Here is a 26598-nt window from a genome sequence, read left to right on the forward strand (position 1 = left end):
TAACAGGCAACCTTTTTGACCCAAATGACAAAAAATCTGCAACACCAGCCAATAAATTCAAGTGGGGAGTCATGTTGGTATGAATTAGCATAACAAAATAGCACCTTTAAGATTTGTTCAAGGCATGAGCTTTCGAGTACATGCACTCTTCCTCAGAAAGACAGTGATGTGATGGCAAACAACTAAGTAAGAGGAGAAGCAAAGCTTATATGTACTAAGCTATACAGGAAGGAAGCTGAGCCCAAGTGGCACAAATAGCACCTTAGGGCCTTAGCTCAGATCTAGCTGTCACTGCACAGGTCTGGGAGGTAAGAACAGTCAGGAGGCATCCCATGTAGGGGCCATTGATTTCTCCATTCTATGGCCAACTGCAGAACTACCAGGGGCTAGCTTCACTTGCTTGGCCAAATCGAAGCCTACATGCTGAGCAAAGTGGTCCGTCATGCTGGTGCTTGCTATATATGTCAGGGGGGCTGCCTATCAGTAGTCTGAATGAACAACTTTATTGTATATGAGCTGCTTTGGCAACAGTCTTAATGCATGTGAAGAAGTAGTTTGTTCTGATGAAAGCTTATTCCAGGGGTCCCCAAACCTTTTGAGCCTGTGGGGACCTTTGGAATTCTGAGAGTGCGGTAGCCATAGCCACAAAATGGCTGCCTCAATAGGCAGATCCAGCTACAAAGCAGCTGCTACATCTCTCCTTTAGACACATATTCAAAATTCTTTGTGTTGTGGTAGCAGTTGCTGCCCAAAGAAACTTTTAAAAAAATCTGCAGTTAATCAATCCCCCAATGACCAATCAGAAGGCTTCTGGGAAAAAGCCCCACCCACTTTCTAAAAACTTGGTGGGTGCCAAAAAAAGTGTCCAAAGGCACTACATTGGGAACCCCTGGATCATGCCATAATAAATGTTAGTCATGAAAGTGCCAGCAGATTTTCATTTCTGCCACTAACATGCTACTTATCTCAAGTTTATCCAAAGGACTGATGCTGTTTTTACCACCCAGAAACAAGTATTGCTTTTTGTGTGTGTGCCATTCTGGAACAACTGAGATTATTTGTCTTGAATACAGATTGTTTCGAAATAAAATGGCTCACTACAATCATATGTTATCATAAGCATCCTGGTTGCTTTCTGCACTGTTGCACAAATTATTTTCTCTATGGGTAGCATTTATGGTCTTAATGGCAATTATCCTCTGGGAAGGCAGGGTATCTTAAAAACCGGCTGTAAATATTGATTTAAAGCTTTAAAATCATGCCTCTCTGACGGCACTTGAGGAAATGCACTTTAAAAAACCTATTCATACTGAGATTTAAGAACGGTTTTGACTCATTTTTAATTATCTAGAACTTTCTATTTTCATGCCAATTTAGGTCTCGGATAGCAGTTCAAATGTCAAGATGCTGCAGTAATTGACATTCTGTTTATGTAAATGTGTTTTCTTTCAGAAAAAATGGTATCTGGATTATGCTATGATTTTCGTGTCACATGCATATAACTGCCTCAAATGAAATTTTAAATAATGAAATTTTAGCTATTATTGAGATTTTTTTCATACTGCACACGTACTACAGCACTACTTGAAAATACAAGTTCCTCTCCTGAGAGATAAAACTGATATCTAAGGGCCATCCAGTTTGGTGTAGTGGTTAGGAGTGTGGACTTCTAATCTGGTAAACCGGGTTTGATTCCATACTCCCCCCCCCCCCCATTCAACCAGCTGGGTGACCTTGGGCTCACCACAGCACTGATAAAGCTGTTCTGACCAAGCAGTAATATCAGGGCTTTCTCAGCCTTACCTACCTCACAGGGTGTCTGTGGTGGGGAGAGGAAAAGGAAGGCAAATGTAAACAACTTTGAGACTCCTTTGGGTAGAGGAAAGTGGCATATTAGAGCCAACCCTTTGTCTTTATCCTATGATCAGATTCTTAAATTCACCCTCAAAAATCATCATTGCATGAGAGATCTGGATTGGGGCCAGTGGGCTAGGGAAGGGAGGCTTGCTGTTTACCACTGCAGCATTTCTCTGGTCCTATAGTTTAGGATGGCTAGATCACCTAAGGCTCATACCCTGAGAATTGGGGCCTAGACCTGAGAGCTCCAAGGGCTTGGGGAAATTGAAGATTTAAAGCAAGAGAGAAAAAAGTACAAGACTTTCCTTCTATCTCTTGCAGAACAATGTCCTCCTTCACAATTATTTTCAAAAAGCATTATGCATTTATGGGTGTTTATCTCACTGAAATGCAGCAAAGGGTCCCAAGACTAGAGTAATGTAGTAGAAAATGAGTAGAGACAGAAAATCTGGGGAGGGGGGAGATTGGTCTGCAGAAAAAGGCATTCTTTCTGGATCCTTAATCTGAGATTTAGTACCTTCCATAGAAATCCTGACAAGGAGGCTAAAATCATGGTTAAAGTGGTATCTGCACACCCACAATTGGTTCTATATCAGACATACTTAACATTCTATTGTAGAAGGAAAGCTTTGTTATATTCCATGGCAACAAACATCTAAGGAGACTGCTATCCATAAACATCACCTGTAAAGAAAGACATTTCTCTCATGACTGCAAAGCAGCAACAGAAGTCTTGAACCCAGAATCAGATGTATTGTGGGATAATTGCTTGACTGGATCACGGACAAACTTGAACTTGTATATGTGCCACAATGAGTTAAACAATGAGCTGAGTTTTGCTTTTTACTGCAGTAGGTATGTATCCAACAACAGGATCCAACCTAAGAAGTGGTAACTAGAGGTGTGCATTCAACTAATAACATGCCAGTATTTTTATGCATTATTTAAGCTAATTACAGATTGGAGAATCTGATCAGTTACCAAAACAGCTGAGCCTGAATAAAAGTTGAATGCCTTCCTATCTCTGCCCATGCCTTCACTTGACAATCAGACAAGAACTCTAGAATTTGCTGAGAAGTAGCACCATGCCTCTCCTACTTTCTGCTGCATTTCAAATAACATTGGCATTTAATTGGTAACCTCTTGTATGAACAGTATTAGCGATTACGTACACAGCCTTATTCAGAGAAGCTGCCACTCTCACAGTAAAGCTCTCGGAATACTCCATGATGACAGCGATTTCACACATGGCTTGTGAAAGCTCATGAACTTTGACCTGCACTGCTAAAATGAGCAAACTAGTTGTAGAAGCAGTAACAAGCCAACAGTTTTCAGAAGATTGCAGCCCAATATAGGTTTTACCCTACTAATGCAAGAGAAACTACTGCGTCATTACTTTCCATGTGCCAGTGTAACAGGAAAAATCTCTGGCACTCCAAGGTGCCCTTTCCCATACCACTGTCAATCCTAGTAACACTGAATTAACACTAATTCAAGGGGAAAACAGATGATGGTTTCTCCCATGTATTCTGGAGATTCTTATATTACTCAGCCACGTTGTGGTTCCTGTATCACAAAGACAAGAGAAGCACAGACCAAGAATTTATGTTGGGAGTTAAGATACCTGGGGGAGTTTTAACCGTGGAACAGGTTTGTAACATCCCACAGGCCTATCAATAAAAATATCATATTCCAAGGCTAATCTAGAGAGTGTTGCCTAAAATTCTCAACAGCTTTCAAAACCACTGAAAAATGCCTTAGAATTCTCTCTACAATAGCCATGTCTAAATATGATATTGGAATAACAGAGTGTTAGAGTGATGCATGAGGCTGCTAGACAGCTCTATTACATAGTTAATTGTCAAAGCTGACAAAGGCAGCTTTCTGTCAGAAATACTAAAAATCACATTTATGAACTGAAATGATCTGATATCTGAACTAAAAAAAATCACAATGCACCACGCTCCAGTATATTTTTCTTGCAGTGAATTTCTAGATCGTACAAACACACAATTACTCAGTGCAATATATAAATCAGGATATGTGAATTTCAGTGTGTTATGGAAACTCTGTGGCTCTCATCATCATCATCATCATCATCATCATCATATTATTATTATTATTATTATTATTATTATTATTATTTATTCCTCGCCTCTCCCTGGAAGCTCAAGGCGAGTTACAGACATATAACACCCCAATAAAAACATACAATAAAACATATAAACATATCATACATAAATCCCCAGACAATAGAACAAGATGTGGTAAAACTCAGTTCATATCTACTCTACCCCTTGGTAACCCAATATGGAGGGGGAGTGATGACAGAGGGTTCCAGATGGAGTAAGGGGGGCGAGATCTTCCATGCTGCCCGGCTTCACCCCGACCAGGCAGAAGAGCTTCATTTACAGGCCCTGCAGAACGCTGAGAGCTCATTAAAATCATAACATTGGAAGGGGTCATCAGGTCATCTAGCCCATCCCCCTTGCTCCATGCAGGATCAGCCCTAAAACATCCATGATAAAATGTGTGGCATGTGAACAAGAGCATGTAACAATGGATGGTACAATCATCCCCATCAACATACAGTGCAGATATTGAAGATTAATGTGTCTGTGATCCACTTGTCCCTAAGAATGGCCAATGAATGCCGAGAGAATGTTGAAAGTTGAGGTTGGAACAACAACAGTTAAAAATGACAGGTAGGAGTTAGTAGTAGAGACCTCAACCGTTTAAGATGGTGGGATGCTTGACAGAGTAAAATGTGCAAAAGAGCTGCTTAAAGCAGGCTAGAAATGTTGTAACCAAAGGATCTCAGTTGCAGGAATAGGACCTTATTCAAAAGTTCAATGGAAGTAAATTTATATAGTATATATCTATAATATATTTATATCGTATATTTTCCTCATTTATGTTCATATCATAAAGTTCTCTTATTTTGTTTAATCCTAACAGCTGTGTGTCTAAGGCAGTTTTTTTCAACTTTTTAACCTTTGAGAAACCCCTGAAATATTCTTCAGGCTTCAAGAAACCCCAGCAGTAGCGCAAACATGCAGAATATAGCTGGGAAGCATAGCTATGTACACGGCCCCTCCCCTTCCCAGCCCCTCCAGGCCCATCATTGGCAATGTTGGGAGGGGAGAGGTGAACATGACAATATCAATATCAATATCAATATATGATTAGGACAGTATCTGAGCCTCATTCTGAGTAGCTCTGTGTGAATAAGGACTTATTAAAGTGATGTGGGCTACCCTGAGTGTGAAAAGAAGGGCAGTTTTGACATCCTGGCCTATTGGTAATTTTGAATCTGAGAGGTTGCTGAAGGTTGAAGGTTGAAGGTACTCTGTGTGAGTGGAGAAGAAGCATCACAGATACCGTCATCCATATCTGCAAGATATCTCCAGAATACAGAGATCAGTTCCCCTGTGGAAAATAGCTGCTTTGGAGGATGGACCCCATGGCATTATTCCCTGCTGAGTTTCCTTCTCTTACCAAACCCCAGGTTCCATGCCTCAATCTTCAGGAATTTCCCAAATACAGAACTGGCAACCCTACATACACAGTTCTGTAACCTTGACTTACTTGAATCAGATGTATGCAAGGTAAAAAGGTAAAGGTATCCCCTGCGCAAGCACTGGGTCATGTCTGACCCTTGGGGTGACGCCCTCTAGCGTTTTCATGGCAGACTCAATACGGGGTGGTTTGCCAGTGCCTTCCCCAGTCATTACCGTTTACCCCCCAGCAAGCTGGGTACTCATTTTACTGACCTCGGAAGGATGGAAGGCTGAGTCAACCTTGAGCCGGCTGCTGGGATTGAACTCCCAGCCTCATGGGCAGAGCTTTCAGACTGCATGTGTGCTGCCTTACCACTCTGCGCCACAAGAGGCTCATGTATGCAAGGCATGAGGACCTTTATTGCAAGGCAGAGACAAGAACATTTTTCTTAATATATGAAAAAGAAATGGAAGGTTAGGCAGGACAGCCTCGAACTCTATGAAAAGATCTATCTGGTTTTCTCTTGGTCGAAGTAACATTTTGTAAAAACAAAAATCGCGACAAGGGTTCTTGGTTGTTCTACAGTAAGTTTAGTTCTTTCTTGCCACTAATAATTGTTGTCTATTAAATCTAAGTAGCATAAAAATAAAAGAGCATATTGTCTAAGTGGAAAGCTCCTGTGTAAATTGTACTTTAAGTGCACTTAAATATTACACTTAAAAATTATTTGTTCTGAGTTTAACATAGTTTACAAAACAATTCTTAACAAATGAATGCAAATTGTCTGTGCTTTTTCACATTTAATTTTTAATGGTGCATGATCCATTAGCAAGCTGGAACCCAAACTCACCTTGGACTCTATTACAGGCCTGAGCAGATCAGGATGGGAAAATGTGCAAGTCTGGCAGGCCTGAGCAGCACGGGTAGGTCAAGCAGAGAGCTGCAGGGTGTCTCTGCACCTCCCCCTATGGATGGGTGATTCAGACTGGGCCTGACATGGCTGCTGGGCCCAGCATGGACTTAAGGGCTCACCATGCCAGATAATTCAGCCTTGTGCTTTTATTGTATGTGTTGTAGAACATTAATCAATTTATTTGGTGTGTGTCTATTATACTTGTGCTGTTCCTTTGTCACAACTATATTATTGGTATCAACATGGGGCTGGAGCCGTTTCAGAGAAAAGTTGGCTGGGGTGCCCAGTTTTCCAAACTGGGGGATCTCCTTAAGGGATTTTGGAGTACGGGTTCAAGGGGCAAGATCAGTTGGGGAATGTCAAGGCATCTGAACTCTCAAATGGCAGAGGAGAGCACTCAGTCACTACTATCCACATGGTTCCCAACATCCTGTCATCCTCTGGTCAATCCTTCCCCAGAAGGCAGGCTGGGGCTGGGGGTTTTATAGACTGGCACGAGGGTCAGTCAGTGCGTGGATCTGTTTGTCGTGGCTATGCTAAGGCTCTTCCAGCTACCATAACCAATAAAGTTGTGGCCATTTTCCATTCCAGAGGATTGTGTGTTGTCTTATTGTTGTGTGAGGTGTTTGTTTGGGTGATGTCTTCCTATCACTCTGTCCCTCTCATTGCTGGGGCTGCAAATATATTTTGGTATGTAATTAACACTAATGAATGCATCCAGTCAAACGGTTAACAAATTACTGCCTTCACTAGTTGGGTCTCCTAAATCTCCAAGGACAATTCATTCAGTAAAGAAAGCCAAGAAAGATTAATGATTTTACCTTTCACACAAACAAAGTATATTAAACGGGAAAAAATAAAAAGATAATATCTCCCTCACATAATGATATAGGGGAGATCTGTGATCAGTTCTTGTCCTTTTTTTTCTTTAGTCAAAAGAATGCTTGTGGGATTGCTAATGTAAAGAAGGAAACATAGCGAGTGATTAAAATGTGGGATTCACTGCCAGAGGATGTAGTGATGGTCACAGACAGGGGATTAGATAGATTCATGAAAGATAGGTCTGCCAGTGGCTACTAGCTATGGTGACTGAGAGGAACCTCCATATTCAGAGGCAATCAACCTCTGAATCCCAGTGCCAGGAGCCAACATCTGGGGAAGATCTCAGCCTCTTTGCCCTATTTTGGCCATTCAGAGGAACTGGCTGTTCACAATGTGAGACAGGAAGCTGGACTAGATGGACCAGTTGTGTGATCTAGTAGGGCTCCTCTTATGTACTTAAGCACCAGATACCCCAAAACATGGAAGGACAATAATCTAATTTAGAATTATGAAGATTCATGTGAACTGTTCTAATTAGAAATTTCCAAATTCATGTTTGTTTTCAAAGTAAGAAGGAAGCAAAACAAAAAACAAACAAACAAATCTTTTAATAGAAACTGGAAGATTAGTCTAGAAAAGGACTGGGCCTATGACAAATTGATATGGGACAGTTGTTGGCAAACACTAAGAAATAAATGAGGAGGAAAATGTGGTTGGTGATCCAAAAGTTTACCAGTCACACACCATTTCCACACTAGTGATATCCCTCATTTCTGAGTTTTTAAAGTGCTAAACTTTGTGTTCATTTGCAATAGTGCACTCATTCCACAGCTAAGGATTTCCCGGTTACAGCAATTTCATTTTTTAAGGAGGATTCTAATTCAGGACTGCCCAATGGAGAAATCCTTGCATTCGGGTTTTTCCTCCCAGTCACCATTTTTATTCATTTGTGCATGTCCTCTTCCTCATCATCCTTCTCCCTCTATCCCAAAATATCCAAAAATGGCATTACAAAGCTGTCTCTAACCATAAAAATAGGATCTTGCTTGTCATACTACAGCATACTGCAGTTGTAACACAATAAGCTAAGGTGGTGTTGTGTTTTTAAAGGGAAGAGAGGGAGGCTATCACAATGCCTGAGAGAGGCACCATTTTGCAAAAGAAACTTTTTTGGAAATGGGGAAGGGAGCAAAGCATGATGGGAGGCTGCCTCCTTCTGAGTCAGATGCGGAAAACATATGGCAAATTTCGGCCTGGGAAATGAGGGGAGGAAAACCCAAATGTGTGATGACTCAAAGCATACAATGGATATCTAAAACAAGGTATGTCTCAAATCTGGGAATGGTCTCAGTGAGAGTTACCTGCTTCTGTGAACAACTACCCCATCCCATTAGTAAGTGGAAAGGCACGTGAGAGGGGATGAGACTCTCTGATTGTGAGTCAAGTTATAGAAGTGTCAAGGCTAAATTGCTTATCTTGGTCTACAGGCAAGCAACACAAGTGGCCAAAGTTTACATATGAAATTAGATAAATATGAAATCTTACTGGAAGAACCACTCTGCATTGCAGGCATCTCTTCAAGGCAAATACTTGCATCTTTTGTAACATACCTCTATGATTCTACTGCAAATAGATTCAGGTGGGTCATCATGCTGGTCTGAAGCAACAGAACAGGGTTTGAGTCCAGTAGCTCCGTTAAGACCAACAAAGTTTAATTTTGGGTATAAGCATTGGTATCCACGCACACTTCATCCGATATCAAAATTAAACACTGGTGATATGAAAAGCACCACTGGAACTTTGTTCTAGGACAGTTGTTCAAAAACATAGCCAGTTCAATCAGGAATTAGCACAAAACTGCTGCTCCCAGCCACCACCCTTTGTTGCCCTCTGGCCCTGCCTTTCACCATCCTGTTTCACTCCTATTATAACTTTTGCTCCTTCCCTTTCACTCCTATTATAAATTTTGCTCCTTCAGAATATTTAAAGATGAAACCTGTAGAGGTTTCAGAAACCTTGCATCTTGTGAGAGTTCAAGGGGCTCAGCTGAGCAAACATTCCAAGTTGTGCTGTTTGTAAGGGCACTGAGGGAAAGAGGAGAGGTGTTAGCTTCTTTGGATCACACGTGGGTGACAGGGCAATGGTAGCAAAATGAGACAGTGGCTACATGCTATGTCACAAACTACATATAAAAGTCCCCTTGGGGGTGCTGTTTGAGAAATATAAGCACCAAATTGACTGTTTAGAACCTGATTTACTATACTTTGTAAGGTTGGTTAGTACAAGGTGCTTCATCCCCAAACAGTATGACTGCCAACCTGTTGATTATCAAGCATGTATATCCATCTGTCTGTCTGTTTAGCATGTGTGCAACTTTCCTGAAATGGCTACAGCAGTTGAAGCCAATTTATTTCACTGTATTCTGCTGCTCTTCAGACAATCTGTATAATTAGCAAATAACAAGACATCTGCATCTTGCGCATCAGGAGGCTTGAGGCATTGTGCTTTTGCCATAATTTCATGTGCCAATTTCCATAGCACTGATGTGCTAATAGCATACCTTCAACATAACCATAGTAAAATTCGTGCCAATTTCTCCACATGCTAAAATCCAAAATGGAAAAAAAGAAGAGATATGAACTAATTAAAACCAGTGAAGCCTCAAAATTAAATGTCAGGCAAACTTTTTAAAAACCCTATTAGTACCTTCCAACAATACAATAGCAGTGATGTCACTCCATCATCTGGAAGCAACTGGAAATGTTTTTCTTTTCTTTTTTCATCCTCAACATTTATTTTTTTAAATACAGAACAGAAGCTTTACCTATTTCCAAACCAAAGGTATTTGTATGGATCAGTGGGAACTGACAGATGTTCATTGCTCAGACTAAGAAGGAAGTGGTACATAGTGAGATCCAGAGATGAATTTATTAATGCAGAACAAATTCCTATGTATTAAAAACCTTTCATTCTGTGACAATGATGAACAGTCAGTCTCTTTTTGAAAAAAAAAGAAGACATGACATGTACAACTCAATGGTGAAAAGCTAGTATGAATTGGACTGGGACACATGAGAAGCTGACCGGCATTTTCATGACTGCACTGCTGTAATCAGAGATGGCTGCCAGCTCAGTATGTGGACAACATACTGACGACTTGCTAGTATGGAGAATGAAATCCAGCAATGTGAACAAGCCTATTCTGTGAGCAGTCAGTATTTGGCAGTATTGGTGGAAGCATGTGGAAAATCAAACAGCATCTGACAACACCGTCAAAGTCAGCATCTGGTGATATCTCACAGCTGTCATGTACTAGAATTTAATAAATGTGGCATTTAATAAATGTGATCCTTTTACTGAATCTATTTGTTTAATCAATGAGAAATAGCCTTTTAATAGGAGATTCAAACAAAGGATAAAGTTTCGTTGAGAATCTTTCTATGTAGTTATTTATTTACACATCTTTGCTCTCTCACACGCACTTGCTCTCTCGTGTGTGTGGGCTGAATTGTTCTGCTCCATCTTTCTTCCCTGCCTCATTCATTCAACATTCCAACATTCTCCTTCAATGTCCCCCGCTTTCTGCTGGGATCAATTTGAAACAGCTTTGCCAACTCTTAAAAGGCACAAATCTAGAAAGCAAAAGGCCTATCCAAAGGCAAAGCTGAGGGCTTAAAGGTGAAGTCATCATAAAATGTTCTATTCCAGCTGAACTGCCTGTACTCCCATGTGCTTCCAGTTCTACAAAGCAATACCTGTACATGATGAGAGGCCCACAAAGAAAAATCTATTCTACCATGAGCACAAAGGCAAACCCTAAAATGGCATATAACCAAGCAGGCAAGGGTACAATAGTTTCACATTCACTCACATATACAAACACACATACGCAGCATTATTACACAATTAAGCGGTAAGTGCATAAACTGCTTTTCAGAAAACAATTTATCCATTTTACATTGGATAACATTGAGGCTCAGTCCTTCTAGTTCAAAAGATAGCCCAATGATCTCACAGCAGAGAAGGTTATGTAGAACAGCTCTCTCAATATAGTGACCCATGCCACAATACTCAGTTCAGAGTATTCAAATCTTCCAATTTCCCTTCTATTTCTTTTTCTGCTCTGGTTCCCTCCTGGGGTCCTCGTATCTAATTCAACAGCAAACCATGTCATGTTCAAATCTAGCCAAGTAATGGTCTCCCAACTACATGGTAAAAGTGCAGCCTTCTCTGCATTGGTTCATACTTCAGTCATTGTATACTTCTATAGAAATATTTTCTTCTCTTGCTGTCCATTAAAAACTAGCATTTATCCCATCATGAGCTTTCATGGGTCAGAGCTCACTTCTTTATGAGTTCTATTATGTTTCACTGGATTGGTCCTAATAAAAGGTACTGCATGGCTTGTGTCCCTGGTGCTTAAGATGCCACTTGACTTCTGCTTTATTTCACTACAATAGATTAACATGGCTACCCCTCTGGAATAGTCCACTGTTATTTGTCTGCCCTCTCATCTCTGTGCAGGGCTCTGCCATCAAAATAATCTCCATCATCAATAAGCAGACAAATACCTCTGCTTAAACTTCAGCACTGGCTTCCTGAATAGTCCCAAGCCTAGCACAAATGCATCATTTTCACATTCAAAGCACTCTATGGTCCCGCCTCCCCATTCCCCGCACATTACAGAGTTTGGTCCTCGCTCGGGCTGCCACATCTATGTTGGAAAATTCCTGGAGAATTGAGGATGGAGCACAGGAAAGGTCAGGTTTAGGGAAAGGAGGGAATCATAGCCACAGAGTCTATCTTTTCTTTTGGGAAACTGATTCTGTAGTCTGGAGATCAGACATAGTTGTCGGAGATCTCCAGGCTCCATCTGGAGGCTGGCAACCCTGGTCTTGGTCCCTGTCTGGAATCAGGTGTAATATAATCAAATGTGAGTTGTGTGCTCTCAATTCCTGTACACATAGGATACAGAAGGCGCTTCATCCTTCCCTCCTGCAAAAAATATATCCAGTGGGGGGGGGGGGCAATTGGCCTATGGGGTAACTCACATGTATCCCATGGAACATGTGGGTTTTCCCAAACAGCATCCCCTAGAGACTATATCAGGGTAGGAAAATGGAGCAGTGGGAAGGCCAAAGTCCCTTCTTCACATATACCACAGTCCTGATCTTAATCCAGAACTGCACACACAGGAGTTTATAAGAACCCATAACTCACATGTGTTTGTGTTATATTTGACAAAAGGTAGAGAATTGACCCAATATGTGAAGGTGCCTCAAACAGCCTGTAATAGTATATCCGGTGAGAGTTGATTGTCTCTTTCTGTGTTATACCAGATGAGAGGTGGTATCTGGGTTTTTTTTTAAATCTTATCCAGATCCAGGTGAGTATTGGCATCTGGACTGCTGTCTGCAAACTGGTTTTCTGTCTTGTCTCACCTGTTGAGGGAGAAGGGTTGTGCCACAATCAGTAGGGTGTGGAGCAGGGAAAGATATATTGGTGGGAGAACAGGCCAGCCAAGGGGAAGGGAGAGCAGATATCTGACTAGTTTTTCTTCCAGCCAAGGGAATGGACTTTAATATCTTGCTTTTAAAGGTCAGGTCAGATACAGGCAAAGTGCAATTTAATTCTGAATTACAGAACTAACTATTTACAAAACTATGCCCTCTGGGGTACTCAGTGATGCATCAGAATAGGGCTAGCATGTGGTGAGGTGGTATAGATTCTTGGGATTATATTGGGATTACCCAAAAGTGATGCTAAATGGTGCTCTAGGAACTTCCTCAATCTCTATTATATTTGCTATTGAAATTGGAAAAACTCCTAGAGTTTTGCACAATGTAGTGACATCACTTTTAAGTATGTGCCCAAAAGTGATGCTGTGGCATTGTACAAAGTTTCTGTCCCTCTACATTCCCACCATTTGCCATCTAAGAACTGGAAACCCTAACTCCACCCAGTTGGCCAGGCAGTGGCACAGGGCAAGTTGGGTGGCTCAGCTGTCTATCAGCTGCCATCCCACAGAAGGAAGCTCCAGCACCCACCATAGCTATGACATTGCAGTTGGACTGGCAAGAAAGATGTGGCTGCTGGTGCCCAGGAAAAAGGAAGCCACTGGACTAGGTGGACAGGCAAGGAAGACGCCAAAACATCTCTCCAGCAAAGTTATAGAGTCATCCTTGTCTGGCCAGCTAGCTCAGCAATGATACGATGCTCAAGCTTAGCACTGCGGTCTCTCTCTGTCTAGTGGTAGCTTGGGCTCAGCCATGCTGTCCAAAGAGGAATTTCAGTCTCTGCTGGAAGTTGAGAGGTTGTTTATAGTCTGTCATGCACCCTGCCCAGGTCATATTGACATTCCGCAGCACTGCAATAAGAGTGCCAACCTTACTATGGACTGAATTTTGATATATACTTCTCCCAAAGTAACCTAATAAGCTTCTAGTGGGGATTCAAACCTGAGTCTCTTTTTGTAATCACTCCATGTGTACTGGGTAGGGAAACAGATTTGCTGTCTTACAACAGAAGTCTAAATACTGCCAAAATGTTTTCCTTTTCACTTTGATGTAGCAGATTTATTTTGTTTGTTTCCTGGTTATCTTAAATATGCTCTGCACCAAACTACAGATTCTTTGAACAGGTTTTGTAAACTCAATATTTTTATTACATAAGAAGATATACAGGGCAATAAAAATTAACCCACACAATGATAACACCATCACAAACATGTAAACCTGTAAAGATCACAGATTGGAGAATGGGGGTTAAGAACTAAAATAATTTTAATCATGGTGAACCAGAGCACATACAAGTTTGCAGCTATAGTCTATTGCATTAACTAGGATAAGTATACACAAATATTTATTTTGGGTACTGATCTCATAAAAAGATTCTAGCCTGCTCATACCAGCTTAGAAAATGTTAACAACAAAAACTTCTATGTCAGTCTTAGAACATCAGAATTTCAAGATACAGATCTCAATATACATCTCGAAGCCAGTAAATTGTTCTGTACTCCTTGGAAGAAAATTTCATAGGAAGAGCAGAAATCCTGTTTTATCAGGCTTAGATTGAGCAAGAGCTGCAATGAAAACATTCCAAAAATATGCATTAAACCATTTGATTTATTTTCTGCATAAAGGAAAAGGTAAGATAAATGTGAATATGCAGAAGATGATATATAAAATGTTGATATCTTGCACACATTACATATATGCATACAGGTTTGACAGGCATATGAATAAATGTTGTGACAGCCTGCCTCTCACAGGTATGTGGAACATACCTGCTCCAGGACTGTTTGGTCTCTCCCTCCCTCCCTCACACACACAATCATGCAGACTCCTCCACCCCATCTCTACCTTCCCACTCCCTCCTTCCCTCTAGCTTCCTTGACCTCCTCGCTGGTCCCTCCCCCCTTCCTCTCAGACAGAGACACACTGATATTCCCCCTTCCCCCTCCCTCCTTACCTGTCATAGCAGGAGTGCACCAGCCTCCAGTGGTTGCACAGGTTGCGGGGCAGTCCCAGACTGCTTCAGGGGCGTTGCCCCACCAAGCAGCATTTGCACAGTAGTTCCAGCTGGCTTCAGCGGTGGTGCCTCTCCAACAGCAGTTCCACAGTGGCTCCAGCCAGCTTCAAGGGTGGCACCATGCCCCACAGTGGTTCTGCAGGTTGTGAGGTAGTCCCTGGCAGCTTCAGGGGCCCCACCTCCACCTCTATCAGCTTTGCTGGCACTTCAGCCATGTCATCAGCCTCCTCTGCTGGCAGCCTCTCCATGTCTTCTGGCGTGCTTCCAGGGGTAGGACTACGGAGATCATGCCCATACCCATTTCCATCCCACAGGGCGTGCCAGAAGATATGTTCAACATCAAAAATAAAGTGGGAGTGCGCCAGCCCTGTCCTCCAGTTATGATTATATATGCTGGCCCCTCCTGTATGCATTGGCTATGTAGGCTTTATCCTTGTGACTGGAACTGTTTAAAGAAGTCTTTCCAATCACTAGAATAGGGATGTTGCCCATGTGAGGCGAATAGGGATGTTGCCCATGTGAGGCGAATATGCACAGTGAATGGCAAGGCCGCCACTCAGTCATGGTGGGGTAGGGCCATTACATTCCATTTCCTCCCACATGTGCTGGACCTCCACCCTAATGACTAAATAAAAGGAGCAAGTTTGTTCTTTGACATTTTCTCCACACATTGTTAGACTCACAAGCTACAAAGAAAGAGAGCACTGCCGAAAAGAGTGATCATTTCACACTGGCAATTAGGTTACAATACACTGATGACCTATAATGCCCATCATCAAGCTGAATAGATATATACTGCATCTAACATGCAGTAAAACAACTGCAACTGAATTGTGAAACATTTCATTTCTTAGATTGATGGTAGTTACTAGGACAAAATCATCAAATTGTAAGCTTAATAATATTCTACTCAATCTAAATGTCAACCTTTACAGGGCAACTTGGTTAAAGACAATTGGCCCTCAATATGGTTTTCTGCTCCCTCAAAATGTGGACAATGTGAAAATAGTCATTGCCATAGGTTCAAAAGTGTTTCAAGCCATATGTAGCTATGGGAATAACTAAGTATTGACAAACTGACAGGGAGGGAAAGAGTATTTCTATGTACTTGTTGGCGATTGCCTGGAGTTATAATCACCAAGATTAGGAGCCAGTATGGGACTGATTAGGATTCCTTCAAGCAGAACCTGGAGGTAAAGTTTTTTTTCTCTTTACAATGTACTCCCTCCCCTCTGAGGAAAATTAGGCTGAGCAACAATATATGGATCAAGAACATCCAGCAAGCTTCCATTACAGAATAGAAATTCAACATTAACCACTATACCACACAGGCCTGAACTGAAGCTACAGTGCATAAGAAAGACCAGAACTGAAGACTGATTTCAAATATTTATACCAGGGCTGACCTATCCTGAGGATTCATACTTCTTGTCAATCACAGATCTCAATACCACTTATTGTAACTCCATTCTGTGAAAGAAGTGAATACTGTGACCTGAGTATATAGTTACATCTAATCCTCAAACCATGAAATACCTGGACAAACCTGTACCTTCTGACAATATTAGCTAGCAGATAAATTGCTGGCCTCATCTTTCTGATCTTTGAGTTGGTATCATGAGTTAAATTATTGCTGCTTAAGACATAGAACACTGATCTGCATGTCATGGTATATACTGTTAATCTCTTTAAAGTGTTTAGCAAGAAGTCAGCTCTACTATAAACTATCACAAGGAGGTTAGGGCAGTAGCATACTAGCAGACCCAATTTTTCCTTGGCAATTTGTTTTAAGCTATTTAGAGCCTCTTGTGGCGCAGAGTGGTAAGGCAGCCGTCTGAAAGCTTTGCCCATAAGGCTGGGAGTTCAATCCCAGCAGCCGGCTCAAGGTTGACTCAGCCTTCCATCCTTCCGAGGTCGGTAAAATGAGTACCCAGCTTGCTGGGGGGTAAACGGTAATGACTGGGGAAGGCACTGGCAAACCACCCCGTATTGAGTCTGCCATGAAAACGCTAGAGGGCGTCACCCCAAGGGTCAGACATGACTCGGTGCTTGCACAGGGGATACCTTTACCTTTACCCTTTTTATTTCAGGGGCTTCTGCAAGCATTCTCAAAATATCCATAGTGGAGATGAGAGTCAGCCAGACTTGTGAGAAGTGAGAAGGAACATAATGGTATTAATTTTCATCACAAAGCATTTATTACAATCTGTTTCTTCACTGAGAACTGGTTGTCACCCTCAGCTGCCTTCAGGCTCTTTCTCTTTCCATTCAAAAGGTTTCAGAGTACCTGCGCTTTCCACTGAGTTCCTAAACATTTAGATTTCCTGCAACAACAAAAAACCATTTGGAATTCTTCTGAAAAGATTCTTGTCCTATTGTACTATCTTTGAAGTAAATGAGTTCTTTTTGCATGAGACAGAATGGCTAACCTTGATGTTATACTAATATGATACGACGATTCCCCCAGGTTCCCTCAATCTTCTTCTTGATTGGGCAGCCCCTTTCCTTACTCATTTTTCTGTCTGTCCCATCCAGTTATTTAAATGTATACAGACATATGCTGACCCAGCCTAGGAAACTGAGGGTACAACTAAAATCCTCGTTTTGTCTTTGTTTGAAAATGGCTGATTGTAATTCAATATACACTGTTTTAATATACTAATGGCTCAGGTATCAAATCAGGCTTAGGACTTAGGACGTGAAAAAACAACAAGAATGATCCTGGTATAGTTTGTATAATAAATAGAAATAAAAGTTGGCTCCCAAACACATAGATTTTTAGTTTTTCAGACAAGTGTTTACTGAGGAGAGAGATTTCATAGCAGTTTCTACTTCAATAATACTTCAATAATCAAGCATAAGTTTTTTTGTGTGTCTGCCAGACACTTAAGTGGTTGATGATCAGGGTTCCCTCTAAGCTGTGCAGTGAGCAGCCACTCATTAACATGGGAACCTCTATTCAGCAGCAATCTTGAGCTGTGCAGGGTCTTGCAGTGCCCATTGTAAGATTACACCAAATGTATTCTGCCCAGGATGTGAGCTGCTCTGCCCTGTAGGAGGAAAAATTATAGGGACCACTCGTGATGGCAGGAACATTCAAACAAGTCCCAATTTTCCTCCTCAACGACTTAATATCTACCACATAAATACCCAACTCTAGGAGCTATTTTCTTCAGACTGGGTAGAACAACCCCCCCCCCCGCCCAGGGCCGGATTTTCCTATAGGCTAACTAGGCTTCAGCCTAGGGCCTCAAAATCAAGAGGGGCCTATATTCCACATTTTTATAAAGGTTAGTACCAATCACAACATGTTTTATTTAACATATTGATATATATCACAGTAATGATGTATTTTATTATCTCTCATGTAATTTACAAACTTTAAAATGGGAGGTGAAACGGCCACATAAGTGGAATAGCCTAGGGCTCTTTTCATGTAAATCTGGCCCTGCCCCCCCCCTCTTTTCTAGGAATTATTTATCTCAGACTTCAATGAGGATCCTTCTTGATCCTCTCACTCTTAACCTTCCTTCCCAGGTAACTGTTCAGTTCTTAACTGTCACTCCTAATTAATGCTCTCAACTGTAGAATTGATTTTGAATCCCTTGTCACTTAAGGTTCTCAGACTGGGTTAGAGAGACAGCTTGGTATAGTGGTTAAAGGGCAGTGGCTTCTAATCTGGTGAGTTGGGTTTAATTCCCTGCTCTTCCACATGCACCCAGCTGGGTGACCTTGGGCTTGTCACAGCCCTGATTGTGCTGTTCTCACAGAGAAGCAATATCGGAGCACTCTCAGTTCCACCTACCAACAGGGTGCCTATTGCGGGGAAAGGAAGGGAAGGCAGTTGTAAGACACTTTGAGACTTCTTCTGGTAGAGAAAAGTGGGGGTATAAAACTCAACTCTTCTTCCTCTTGCATTAACCATTTACTATCCATCACATGTGATATCTATTTGTGTCCAGTAATGTTTGGGGGACATCCACATTCAAACATTTTGATTTATGGTGGCAATGTGTTTACCAGCAAAGTCCCCATTATTATCAAAGGACAAGCAGGAGAAAAGTCTCTGCAGAATTTTCTGTGATAAGCCTCCTGTGATGGACTGTCAGAGCTTAATGCCTAACAGAGTCTGAGAACTTTTGAGTGACAGGCAGTTTGAATGGAATTCTGTTGAGAGAGTCAGTTAAGCAATGACGGGAACTGAAGAAGAGACAGTTAAGCATTGACTATAGACTGAGAAGGAGACTAAGGGAATATCCTGATCATGGAGGATTCCCATGCAAGGCCAATTAAGGGAAATAGGTTGTACTAAGGAGAAGTGATCCTGTAAGTCAAAAAGAAAACTAACTCAAAAAGAAAAAAAAGAGAAGAGCAATTCTGGCTTGTGTATAAATAAGAATTTGAGGGACTTAATTGTATGTTCCTGCCTTCTAATTTCACACGTCAGTAAAATTGGGAAATCTATGTTTAAGTGTTTAAGCAAAAACCGAAAAGAAAGCATCTGTCCTCAATGTTTTTTAAAAACTTGTTGAATAGCAGAAATACTTATTGGCAACAACATATCTAATGTCTCTGTAAATACAAAGTTACCTTAGTTTTATTGTCTGTTCACCTCATACATCCAGCACTTGATTTCACCTGGCCTTTTCTCTTCCAGATTAAATAAAACTTTTTTTATTTTGAACTTAGAAAAACTTCTTGTGTCATTTCAAATGTTGATTTTGTCTCTTCCCTTAGTTTTCTGGGATGGGCCAGAATATACATATGCAGAAAACTGGGTGATACAGCCACAAATAAGCAAATAAGATCTCAAAAATATTAACATGGTCCTATCCTCATTAACAAAATACATCTCATTCCTGCTACTTGATAAGCAAACAATGGTTTATAATAACGATTCTCTAATTCAGTGGTTCTCAACCTGGGGGTCAGGACCCCTTTGGATGTCAAACAACCCTTTCACACCGGTTGCGGCAGGGCCCTTGTCTCCAAGGGGGTCCCAAAGTGGTTGATATCGCTCCTCTTCCATTTCATCCACACAGCAGCCTTGCAGGGTAGATCAAGATAGAGCGTTCGTCTGTCTAAAGCAGAGGAAAATACTGAGATCAATGGTGGGGCAAGAGGCAGAACTTAACTGAGAAACCCCAGGGAGAAAAAACAATTTATATACAATCATGAACATTGGATCTTCATGCCATTGGTCTGTTTCGGTTTAATTTCTGTGAAAGAACACTTGCATAATTTTATGGTTGGGGGTCACCACAACATGAGGAACTGTATTAAAGGGTCACAGAATTAGGAAGGTTGAGAACCACTGCTCTAATTCATCGAATACCAATACTACAGTGATTCCTCAAAGTATAACTTATACAAAACATGACAAATTTCCTCTATAGATTTACTTTCCAGAACATTATAAACATAGCCCAGCATTTCATAAACTTATTTGAAATATCAAATTTAATAAGCAATGAATTCTCCTAAGCAAAGATTATTTTAGCACCTGGAAGTAGAGTTGACAGATTCCAAATCTAACAAAACAACATAATCTGTAATCTATACCAATAATAGAAACTCTGGATCATGAAGTAAGCTCATTCTTAAAATATCATTAATGAAGTAGATTACAAAATTCCCCCCCCAAATCTATATTTTTTCACAACTCCAAAAAATATGAATAACATCAGCACCGAAGGATCCACATCTCTTATACATTCCTATACCTAATCGCCAGTCAATGTGGAGTAAGATGCCACTGAAACAAACATACTGTGAGGTTTACCTATTTGAGTTTTTACACTTTTAACCCCTGATTTGAACTTGTTGTCTAGATTGCACTAATGTGTGGATGACCTTCTTGAAGACAGGAGACTTATAATAATGTATGATTCAGATAAACAGAGGTTTTCTTAGGATTCCATCCTTTTACCACAGGAGTCTATCCATTATCCCAGCACTTAGGTCTTATTCACAGTTTCGACTCCAAGGGCTGAATCCATACATTTTCATCAGTAGAAGAACAGAACTTTCCCATGCCTTTTCCCAGTGCCACAATGATCTTCACAAAATGTTGCTATTGTGGATTGGGACTCCGAGAAACAACATGAAGAAGGTCTCTAACAGTATGGAAGAATCAGTGCAAATTGCCAATTTAATATGGAACCAACTTGAATTTGGCAGCAGTTACAGAGCTAGAAAATGTTTGCACAAGCAAATCCAGAGAGAAATTGCTGATCTTTGAAACAACTATGGCAGCATTTCAACTCTATATATTTTGCCCCAGCTGTGCTTCTAGGACAAATACCTAATAACCAAAATATATGCCTTACATATTTTTCTCTGCTACAAAGAATCCAAATTTTACTAAAACTTTCAAACCTTTGGAACTATAGACTTGCACTTATACAAATTTCATAGGCTCTCCTGATGGGGCGGAAGCTCACTGTAGTTCTGTCCCAGTAGTTTGCTTTTAGTATTGAATTTCAAGTCTCAATAATCCAAGCAGGATTTTTATCTACATGATGTTTCTTAACAATATACTCTGGGCAACTGGATACAAAGTTTCACCCATATTTGTATCTGTAAAACTTCATGTTGACGAAAGGGTCTGGTTTTCCTAATAATGTAATGAACTTCACTGTTTCGCTGCAAAGCTAGTTGCAAGATTCTTGGGAAAGAGTCGATTGTTATCACAGGGGACCCAAATCATTCAAAGTAATTTGACCTATATATTGTCTGTTATCACATTTTATTGTTTTCCTCACACCATCATGTATATTCAGAATGGAAACATATGTTCACATCATCAATTCAGAACATCTGACTCAAGTCAGAACATTTCCTAAGCATTAAAGAGAGATGCAGAACTTACAATATACAATTTACTTTAGGCAGACAATCCAATTATAAACTATGCATTTTGCTCTTTATTTCTCCTGAAGCTGAACTGATACAAGAAAGAGTGGCAGGCAGTCTACTTTACACATGAAGTTGCCTAAGGTTTACTGTGACTGGGGGAAATACATGAATATATGAAACTGCCTTATACTGAATCAAACCACTGGCCTATTAAAGACAGTATTGCCCACTCAGACTTGAACTGGCAGTTCAGTATCTTAGGAAGAGTTCCTTCTTAACACTTATTAGTTGATTCTTTTAACTAGAAATCCAGGGGTTGAAGTTAGGACCTTCTGCCAAGCAGATGTTTTACCACTGAGCCATGGTCCATCCCAGAGGCTCTCCATGTTGTCAGGCAGAAAGCTGTTCCAAAACAAGGATGGCCATAGAGAAAAGCTTTTTCTTTTCATGTAAAATCCAGTTGTAGCACCTATGATTACTGTATGGTCTGAAGAGATCACTGGGCTGATCTAAGCATATACACAGAGCTATAACAAGAGATATGTGTTCTTAGGTCCTAAAGACCTTTAGGTAATATTCAGCAATTTCAATTGAGCCCTTGCTTAGACAAACTGGAAACAGTGCTTAGTGCTGTATAGATATGTGATTGTCTCTACTTTTAAAATACTACCTTCCCCCTTTTATCATTCTATTTAGTCGCTGGATTTTTAGTTTTTCCACCCCTTGTTCTTTCTTTCCCGAAATATTAATAAAAAGGAACTATTATACATTCAAATAATCCCACTCCAATAAACAAATGGGTGGCAACATCCTGCCCCAGCTGAGGCTTCTGAATTAGTTTCAAGGGCAGGCCCTCCAAACTATGCTATAGTAGTCAAGCCTTGAGGCTACAGCACCATGGTTTATTTTGTTCAGATCAGTTGAATCTAGAAAAGAAGACAATGTTTCGACTAAACATAGTTGGGAAAAAGGTTTGCCAGTAGTTGTTTTCCAAAGAACAACTGAGCATTGAAAAGGACCCCAAGGCCCTGTACATTTCCAACAAAGATAATGTCATGCCTTATAAAGAAAAAAGGTCAAGTCACTCAAGAACATCAGCACTACAAACCACCATCATCTGTCTTGTCAGAATTAAGTTGTTGGGCATTCTTCTTTGCCCACTTGGCAAATCCCTTGACTTCAATGTGATAAGGGATATAAATATTTTAACAAGTAAATAAAAATAAGCATATTCAAGCCCTGGTTTAGGACAGAAACAGCAGCATCTTGGGACTGCCGTGAGCAAATTTAAGACACTGAGCAAGACATTGAATGATCTTGTTTTAGTGGTCTGTTGTAAACATTAATCATCATTAGTAACAAAGTGGAATACTATTTGAATGTGCAAACTACATGGCACCATGCTCTCACTCACATAAAAGTGTCTGGATTATGCTTTCTTTTGACGAACATTTTTAGTGGCATGGTAAAAATAGCCACACAAAAACAGCTGCACCAATAGAGGTTGCTACACAGACCATAAAGAGTCTCTGATTATGTGAAGTTAGCCCAAGAATCACCAAGAATATTGTTTTCATTAATACAGCTGGGAAAAACCTAGAGGTAGAATGTTCATAACCTTCCATAAAAATGCAGTAATTATTTTTCCCGCTGATTGGTGTTGAATATTTTCTTGGTTTCTGCATTGTTCACAGAACAATCATTGACCTCTATATAATTTAAACCATAAAACTAGCAAACTGTAAAGTTTCAGCTAATCTTACTAATTTATGAAATCTTGCGTAAAAGAGCAGGCAGATTTAAACATCTATCTCTCACTCAGAAACTGCAGAGAAAAGCTGAATCATAAAACTAGATTGACTTCAGATCTTGATAGCCTCAGCAGCATTAAACAGACTGTCAGTCATGAGGAATATTTTCATCCACCTACTGCCCCATCATTGCCTTATGTAGGCAAAATTTAAAATCTAGATCAAAATTTTAAAAGCATTTAATTCAAAGTGAAGACATGTGCCACCATCACATTTAAACCTTCTGGTCAAGCACACAGTTCAACAACTGGTGCTGTCCAGGAAGTAATAAGGGCATAAATCAAACTCTTGGTCCTCATTTTAAATAAAATGGGGGCATAAAAGGTGTTATTTTCAAAACTGTTGACAGGTTAAAGATTCTTGAAGTTTTACACCACTGTAATGTAGTTAGTAAATCAAGAATATCAGCCTCCAGAATCAAAAGATAACTCATCTGCAAGGAAGATTTGTTCTACTCAGGATTTAAGCACAATTTATTTAATTGAAAACAGAACAAAATTTACAACTGCTTGTCCTAAAAACATAAAATGAAAACAAGATACAAGATTGGCCTCGGTAGTTGTCACACTGTTTCCATTTTGTTCATATTGTTTCTGTACTGGTGCTTTTTTTTTTCTCCATCTACACAAAAGAACATGTTCTGGGCATTCCAAAACACAAGGCTGAAAGCTAGTGAAGGACCTATCTCAAGTCATGCTAAATGGGCCTAAACACACATGCCAGATAATTATCTGGAGAAACCTGACCATGATTATTGCCTGGTATTTGTATCACTAATAAGAAACCCTAATAAATAACAAGTGCCTTGAGTCACTAGTTGAGTATTTTTATTAGCATTTCCATTAATGGAAGTGAGGATCTATGTCCATATTAGGATCAGGATCAGTTTCATTTCTTGTATTTATTAATTGAAATGCTTATACCTTACTTATCCCTTCTGGATCAGGGAAACTTACTATTCAAAAGTAAAAGTAAATATATACTGATAAAACCCCATTAGACCCATTTCCTGAGGAAGTGCTTATAGAAATCATCATCACTAAACATAATAAAATTCAAGTTGAACTCATTCTTAACCTAATTGACCCTGCCTGGCAGTGTGCTGCCAATAGGGACAGAGAACTCTCCCAGTGAGGGCCAATTGTGGGGCTTATCTGTCCTCCTCTTCCTGCCACTTGCTGAGTGGAAGAGGTGCTGGCCTCTCTGAAAGGCCCTGCTGCTGATACATTGCCCCATCCTCAGCCTTTTCCTACCCTTCATCTCCCCTAGGTAATGGAGGGAAGCCAGCTACTTCCTTTGCCTCCTATGTTGGTCTCAGGTTTCAGTTCTCTGCTGGAAGGAAACACAGACGAGCTAATAGGAAGGCTTAGCCTGGCCTTTGGAAGATGTAAGGTTGGATGGGAAAGTGGGGACCTGTGCAGACACTGTTGTATGTGGTGTGTGTGGGGGGAGGGGGTGGTTTGAGAGCCAGTACCCTTCCAGGAGAACTGATCCTTCCCTTCTCCCCCCCCCTTCTCATTCATCCTGTCTTCCTCTTTTTCAATCTTCTCTTTCATCCTTTCTCTCTCCCTTCCTCTCTTTTTCTTTCTTTTATCCTTTCATGCTCCCTCCCTCCTTTCTCCTTCCTTCCTCATTTTTTCCATTCTTCCTTCCAGGTCACTTCTTCTTCCTTGGAGATCAGTTGTTATTCTTGAAGATCTCCAAGTTCCCACTTGAAGGTTGGCAACCTAACTGGCTACATATGGAGGGAGATTCAGGAATCAAGCCCAGCTCTTGCGATTGGAGTATGCTACCCTTTTAACTACTTCACCATATTAGATCTCAAGATCAAGCAGGGAGTGGGGGTGGGGGGGAAGGGCCAGAATCCAGGAAGGTCACAGTGTAGGCATATGTTCTAGCACCCACTGTATTCCTGGATGCAACGAGCATTGCCTCTAGTTTTATTAGATAAATAAGATTTTTACTGCACCTACTAATTCCAATGTTTGATAAATATAAATACTTTAAAATACATAATCCTGTACAGTTACAATTTATAAGGATTTGCGCTATCACAGATACCATAGTGCCTGAAAAAGGGAGAAAAATGTATTGTACCATTCAAAAGAGCTAAGGTTTTTAAATGCCAACTTTCATGGTTCCTGTACTTCACAGTATCCCCCAAGTCAGCACTTTACCAAATCTTTCTGCTGATAATGCAATTGTTTTGCCCCTTAAAATTCAATACATGAGAATTTTTGGACTATCCACTATTATCTATAGGTTATTCCCAAAATAACATTATGGAACTTAAGTCTCCATCTGTAATATTTATTTTTCAGACACAGGTAAAAAACCCAGCCCATACCAACCAAACAAAACCACCCAGACAAAATCCAACTAATGCATCATGTTGACACATTTGTTGTTCAGCCAATGGTGCACATTGTGTAATTTCTGATATAATAAATGTTTACTGTATTTTGAGCTTAATGAGGGCTCTAGGCTACTGCAGTTGTTAATATACTTTTGTAGAGTAGATGCTGTGCTGAGACAAGACCAAACTATTTGACGTAGCAGAAAGCAAAACCTGAATGGGGAAGGGGGGGGGATGAACTCCATGTGCAGCTGCTTCAATGAAGCTTTTGCAGAGCATCAATAGAAAGCTGCGGGAAATGTGGAAAGTGAAGAGTGGCAACTGCTGGGTCAGTCAATTAACGTGGCGGCACTGATAGGAACTTCTTTCAGATGTCAAACTCAGCATAATGATGTATAGGGAACATTTTATACTTTCTTAGGAGCCTCTAGCTGCAGATCCAGGAATGCAACCTTGATTAAAGGTCTTATTCAAAGCAGTGCTATAGCCTCCCATTCGGAGATCTGATATATTCAAGATGAAGGTGTACAGGTTTCAAATTCCACTGAAATTTAGATTGAATTCCTGCCTGAAACACACACCATGCAAGAATCAGCACAGAACCACTGCTTTGCTTTCCATACTGCCAGGAAAGCACAAGATGCTCCCGATTATACAGAAAGTGGCTACCCCCCACGCAAGTGTCAATTCTCCAGTAAATGAGAGAATATGGGCAGTGAGGAGGAGTCAACACAAGGATTCTGCATTGCCTCAGTAGTATGGTGTGAGAACAGCTGCTGAGTCCTAAGAGGAAAAAAGCAAGTACGTACTGTGCCCTTGCAGTTCATTTGTAAACATTTCCTATACAAGTAACCCCAAGAACATTCTTGCCCATTAATGATGTTTCTGTGACCTTGAACAAACAATAGCTTTTAAAAGAACACTAATATGGTAGCATTTCAAGCACCAGG

The 26598-nt window shown here is 40.6% G+C and overlaps 1 protein-coding gene and 1 long non-coding RNA gene across 4 annotated transcripts in view; one reads left to right on the forward strand and one right to left on the reverse strand.

Annotated features, from left to right (window-relative positions):
• The window catches only part of GALNTL6 (polypeptide N-acetylgalactosaminyltransferase like 6), a 542786-nt gene that overhangs the window by 378305 nt on the left and 137883 nt on the right, over positions 1–26598 (reverse strand). The gene's annotated exons all lie outside the window — the stretch shown is intronic.
• The window catches only part of LOC143845320 (uncharacterized), a 45412-nt gene continuing 37631 nt past the window's right edge, over positions 18818–26598 (forward strand). The window contains exon 1 of the long non-coding RNA XR_013234357.1: positions 18818–18949. This is a non-coding gene — a long non-coding RNA (uncharacterized LOC143845320). The remainder of the gene's footprint in view (positions 18950–26598) is intronic.

Source organism: Paroedura picta, chromosome 10 (assembly GCF_049243985.1).
Source record: "Paroedura picta isolate Pp20150507F chromosome 10, Ppicta_v3.0, whole genome shotgun sequence".
Lineage (NCBI taxonomy): Eukaryota > Metazoa > Chordata > Lepidosauria > Squamata > Gekkonidae > Paroedura > Paroedura picta.